The following is a 6,623-nucleotide window of genomic DNA, read 5'->3' as shown; positions in this document are numbered from 1 at the left end:
TTAAGATTTTATTTATTTGACAGAGAGAGAGAAAGAGAGAGACCATGAGCAGGGGGAGTGGGAGAGGGAGAAGCAGACTCTCCACCGAGTAGGGGGCCTGATTTGGGGCACAATCCCAGGACCTTGGGACCATGACCTGAGCCGAAGACAGATGCTTAACCAACTGAGCCACCCAGGTGCCCCTGCTTTCCTTTTTTTAATTGATCTAACAGAAAACAATTTGTTTAAAACATTTATATCCCTATATGTATGTTAATGTTTGTTTATATGGCTTATATAAATATATATATGTATGTATATTTATTTACATAAGTATAAATCAAATGAATGATGGCAGTGATACAAGGGATAGAAGAGAGGAATTGGAATAGTTTATTACTATAAAGTCCTCGCATTATCCATGAAGTGGTACAGTGTTTTCTGAAAGTGGATGAATAGGCAAAGCCCAGAGGATTTTTAGGGCACTAAAATTATTCTATATGATGCTATAATGTGGATACATACCATTACATACTTGCCAAAACCCATAGAATGTATAACAGCAAGAGTAAACCCTAATGTAAAGTATGGAATTTCAGTGATAATGATGTGCCAAAGTAGGTGCATCAATTATAACAAGTGTACTGCTCTGATGGTGAGGGAAGCTTTGTATGTATGGGGGCATGAGACATATGGGAACTCTGCTCAATTTTGCTGCTTTTGTGCTAAAACTACCCTAAAAAAATAAAGTCTATATAAAAAGGAAAAGATTAAGGAAGAACAACCATGGGGCTTTTCACTTTGGATGAGATGTCAGGCCAGGTGCCTGCCACTGCTACTGAAGCTCTGGCTGAGATCTAATCTGATCTTTTCTGATCCAATCATTGGAGCTGTAATCAATGATGATATTTGAAGATTGTTTAGTTGTTCCTTTTAGTTGTAAGAATAATAAGAGTAAAGATTAATTTTTCAGGTTAAGACTAGATGTCTGGGGTGGCCTGACTTAAGTCCCACAGCTGATAGGCAGGTTCCTTAGAGCAAATGACCATTGACTCATTCTTTCATTCCTTCAAGCAAATGTACTTGGTGCCTATGTATCAGACTCTGCTTTGGCAGGAAACAAGACACATGGGTTATTACTGCCTTCTAGGGCTAAGCTGCTCAACTTTAGACATATCCCTTTCTCTCTCTGGGTGCTGACACAGGACCTACACTGCTTAGATTCAAATTATAGCTTTGCTTCTGTCTGTTATGTGATTGTGTGAAAGTTAATTTGCTCTCCCTGAGCCTCAGTTGCCTCATCTATTAAATGGAAATAATATAACCCATTTCCTTGGTTTGCGTTGAGGATAAAATTAAGATAACCATTGACACATAGTTTCAAACTAGGGTAGTCATGACTGATTGATTGATCTTGCTGACTCTCTGAACTGAGAGAGGGCCAGCCAGCCCAGGGGCCACTGATAGGTGTTAAATAGGGCATGACTCACAGTGCTTTGAAGAGGTGGAGGGAATATGCGGTTAGTATTTGTAAGTCCTGAATCTGGTAGTAGGGTTTCCTTCAGTCTTGGATGACACACTGTAAAGTTCTTCCACAGAAAAATCTGTTGCCCAAAGGCCAGCAAGGAGCCAACATGCCCAGAGTGGTTCCCAGTGGCAGGTACAACCACGCCCAGGTATGAAGCCCACATGAGGCCAGTAGCACCTCAGTCTCCACCAAGGATGCATGGAGAGCAGAGCTGCAATACAGGACTGCACCAGCCCACTTTCACTGAGGAGGCACTGCTGGAACAGTCACAGTGCTGCTGACAGGGTTGGCGCTTCAAACCATGGAGCCTACAGCCTGGCTGTGAACTTGAACCCTAAGAAGCAATGGGAGTATTTAGAGAAATTCTCCATGTTGCCTCTTACAGTAGCCATTGTTGTGGAGAGTAGTCATGAGAACAGTAAATAGCTTGTGAAAACATGAGCACATTGGTAGCTTTGCCAGGGACTTAGTGGCCCAGTGGGAAAAGTTGGTTTCTACATAATAGAACATTGAAACTGATGAAAAGGACTGGAAAAAGAGCAATTATTGAAAGTGCCCAGGGAGGAGCTTCAGAAGGAGGAGAAAATGGAGAAGGACTACCAAGAAAATTGGAAAGCCTCCAGAAGCTGATCCGCATCCTTGACCACAGACAAGGGAAAAAACAAAATTTAGAAAACTCAGACCTGGGGAGACCTCACAAAGTATCTCATAATTGTGAAAGGAGAGATGAGAGAAAGAGGTACCTCAGAGTTTCACCAGCTTCTTCTTCTTATTATTATTATTATTATTTTCTTTCTTTCTTTCTTTCTTTCTTTCTTTCTTTCTTTCTTTCTTTCTTTCTTTCTTTCTTTTTCTTTCTTTCTTCTTTCTTCTCATTCTATTCTCATTCTTATTCTTTCTTATTCTTATTCTTATTTTTTTTTCCTCAGACCAGGAATCTTCTGATGACTGCCATGTTCAGACATGTCTATCATCTGCCTGTCCTCATCAGATATCTGTGGACCATTACAGATCTCCAGCGGAGGACCACCAGCCTACTCTTCCACACCAAAAGCCTGGCCACATAATGGCTCCCAAGACAGAATGGGGCTCAGTCAATAATGGCACCTGGTGAGCCCCAAAGGAAAGGGGCTGTGAGCCAAAACAAGGAGCACAAATGTGCCCACAAGGAAAAACTTTTGGAGGATACCAAGGATGACGAGAATTCCCCTGCTTTTATCATCAAGAAATCACACAAGTTGGTCTCCAAAGAGGAAAGCCAAAGGCAACTCTCAGGGATAGAACTAAGGAGAAAGCACTCCCTAGCAGCGTAAAGAAAGGGAGGGAAAGAAAAGGCAGCAGCATCAAGAAGTTTTTACTCCCCATGGAGATTGCTTTAGACAATCATCTTAAAAAGGCAAATTACAATATCAGAGAAAACCAAACCAAATAAGCAAAATCCAGAGTAAAAACACAAGAAAGGGGCCCAGGGAAAAGAGGTTTCTAATAACCTAAAGACTTAAGAAGGGAAACTAGGAACTTCTAATTTGGATAAAAAGTCAGTGGGCTTCCTCCCTGAAATTGAAGAGGAAAATATGGATGATGAATTCAAGAAGCCCATCATGTCTTTGGAGTCATACTTTAGCTATGACCAGTGCTGGAAGAAAAAAACAATTTCATTTTTGTGAAAACTTTAATCACTGCACTTGGAGAAAAAATGGACTTACAAAGGCAAAAAAAAAAAAAATCTAAAACCACTAGTTAAAAAAACATGGACCCCATTCAGAAATTATCTAGAGTGAAGGAAAACAAGTCAAAGAAGCCAAGTGGAGCTGATTCTGCCAAGCTTGGAAAGGTCCCTGCTGATGAATTATCAGTGTTATCAGACCTCCAGGTTAGAGGTCCATTACCATCCACTTCCTGCCCTTTAATTGATGTTCTTCCAACAAAGCACAAAGCACTCTCTTCAGGAAAAAGAAGTTGACTTACCGAACTCAGAATGAATTCTAAGATGCAGGTATATTCTAGTTCTAAGAGTGCCTATCTCCCCCAAAACAAATAAGAGCAGACAATAGAAATAAAGTTGAATTAGACAGATAAGTAAGGAAAACTATTTCCTTGTATATCTGTTTTAGTAGAATGAGATTCATACCAGTTAGAAATAGTTGCTGGTGACTTTCTTGCATTTTCCCTTGACAGCCAGATCGTCAACATTTATGGAATCCCTGTTTTTAATGAGCATGGTATTAGTAACTGCAAAATGAAATGCCACGTTTCCTTTAATCCTGGAAATCTTCAAGAAGGCAGTTTACATGCTAATGAAAAAACTTAGAAGTGTGATTCTTCAGTCATAACTTTTCAAGATATTTTGGGAAAAGTACTTCTTGGGTCCAAATTTACTTTTAATTAGCAATTTTTAACACCATTGCTTTAAATGACATTTCCTACACACCATTTGTAGGTTCAGCAGCACATACATACAAAACAATCAATAAGTGTTCTTGAATTATTTTTTTCCATTTAAGGAATCATAGGTACACTTTAGCTTAGTTTTCAGTAAAGAACAAAGGTTTTAAAATTACTAAAGTTTCAAAACATTTATTTAAATAAAAAGTCAAAGACCTTTGGTCAAACCAGGCTAGAATAAAATATTAAGAATGCCCATTCTCATAGCTGATAAACCACCTGTGTTTGAAAACAGTCTGAAAATAATATCTATTTTAATAAGCCTTGAAAATAGTAGGCATAAAAATGGCTATTGAATGAAAAAATGAACAGATATTAATAAAAATGAGTTAATATTAAGAAACATATTTGAAAATTGAAGTGTTGCAGAGATTTAATAAATGGACTTTCCTCAGAATCATAGTTAGGCAAATGATTTCTCACTTGCAAGTGCCAACACATATATTGTCCTCCTCCAGACTAACACTTAAATATACATCACAATAAAAACTGGAAGGAACTTAGAATGGAAGAAATTACATGAAAAGTAATATATGGAGAGTGTTTAGAATAATGTGTGGCAGGTAATAAGTGTTTTATGCTCTAATTATTATTATTATTACTGCTACTAATTCTATTAATAATACTATAACTTCAGATAAAATAGAAATGTGAAATAACAACAATTTAAAGTTAAAACTGTCAAAGTTTACTTGGAGTACTTATTTCAATATAAGATGATTGGGTGCCTGGCTGGCTCAGTCAATAAAGCATGCAACTCTTCATCTCAAGGTCATGAGTTCAAACCCCACATTGGCTATAGAAATTATTTAAAACAAATAAATAAAAACAACAGTATAACATGATTATCTTTCTGGAAAAATTTATACAAATACTCTAAGAACTAATAAGCAAGTATAGCAAGATCCCTAGATACAAGTTTAGTATACAAAATTCAATTACTTTCCTATAAACCAGAAATGAATATTTTGAATTGGAATTTAAAAAATAATAATTTTTAAATTAAAATAATTTTTAAATTTTTTAAATAGAAGTTCATGGATAAATATTATAAAAAATATATGGAATCTGCATGCTGAACACTACAAACACTAATGGAAGATCACAGATTAGAAAAAGGGAAAGATTTTGTTCCCACTGATGTGAAGATTCAAAACTATTAAATATCAATTCCTCTCAACTTAATCTATAGATTCAGTGCTATCTCAAGGAGGGTAAAAATAACTCTACTCATCTCAAAGAGGACAAAATTAACTCTCCTCATTGCTCATGAATGTTTAAAATGCTACAGTCACTTGGGAAGAAACTTCAAAAGTTTCTGTACCACTGTGGAAGAAAGATTAAGAGTATTTGGAAGAAAGGAAGAAAGATGAATAGTATTGCCATAAGAATCAGCAATCATGCTCCTAGGTATATACCCGAATGATTTGAAAACATGTGTTTACATAAAAACCTGCATGCAAATTTTTATAACAACATTATTCATAATAGCCAGAAAATGAAAGCAATTGAAGAGGTCATTCAACAGTTGAATAGAAAACCAAACTGGTATATCTGTACAAGGGAATACTATTCAGTGATAAAAAGGAGTATCTCATTAAACCATGCAAATATGTGGATGATTTTTAAATGCATATTGCTAAATATCAGTGTAGAAGATGTAATCTTCTATGTCAACAGCATGAAACCAGGCTTATACCATCTGCTATTTAGAATTCTTGACCCATTATTTGGGAAATTCTGAAGAATCAAGTTTGAAGTCTACATAATGTATGATTCCATTTATATGGTGTTCTGTAACTGCCAAAATTAAAAGAGATTATTACACATATCAACATTTAACACACTTTTGGTTTAAATAGGGGAAGCGCAGAGAAATTTTTAAGATGTTAAAATTATTATTTTATTTATTTATTTATTTATTTTAGAGAGAGAGCAAAGGGGAAGGGAGAGGGAAGGGGATAGAATCTCAAGCAGACTCTGTGCTGAGCATGGAAAGCCTGAAGCAGAGTTCCATCCTCCCACCACCTAGAGATCATAACCTGAGCTGAAACCACAGAGTTGGACGCTTAACCCACTTAGCCACACATGCTCCTCAAAATAGAGATTTAAAGAGGATTTGATATATTTTTATCTCATGCTCATCTAACACTGGGTTAGGTTTTGCATTTTCCATGAAAATAGAGTGAATAATAATGGAAATTAAGGGCTGTTTATTCTGCGTTATTATTCTGCTAAAGGAAAATACTGGATAGTATGGCTTGTAATATAGATAATTCAAAGGTGACTGTTTTCTGTGGAAACAGTCGCATTTATTCCTACCTTCCAATTTCTAAAGCATCAACATTGGGCAAGTAGTATTTTAGAGAGTGTGCTATTCATCCCTTCCAAGATGGAGCCTTTGTTTTCAAATAATTATTGAATCTTCCTGCTTCTTATAAGTTGGATTTCACAAAGGACAGTATAGTCACATAGCCAGCTTTTAAACAATTCTGCAAAGGTAATCTTTAAAAATTGTCTGGTTTTGTGAGGGTGTTAACATTTCATCAACTGTAGATTTCTCAAAAATACTTTTAACATTAATCTTTAAAGAAATGATTTGTCAGCCATTTTATGGAATATCACAAAATAAGCAGAGATGTCAGGAGTTTTAAATACAAGTGAGTAGGTG

The 6,623-nt window shown here is 36.2% G+C and overlaps 1 pseudogene; it reads left to right on the top strand.

The window, feature by feature from the left end:
- Positions 1-1,705: 1,705 nt before the first annotated feature.
- Positions 1,706-3,470, top strand: LOC148110708 (elongin-A pseudogene; annotated as a pseudogene).
- The last annotated feature ends 3,153 nt before the right edge of the window (positions 3,471-6,623 follow it).

Source organism: Ursus americanus, chromosome 1 (genome assembly GCF_024610735.1).
Source record: "Ursus americanus isolate L20-20 chromosome 1, mUrsAme1.1.p, whole genome shotgun sequence".
NCBI classification, from domain to species: Eukaryota; Metazoa; Chordata; class Mammalia; order Carnivora; family Ursidae; genus Ursus; species Ursus americanus.
The sequence above is the reverse complement of the archived record's forward strand: the minus strand, read 5'-3'. Positions and strand labels throughout refer to the sequence as shown.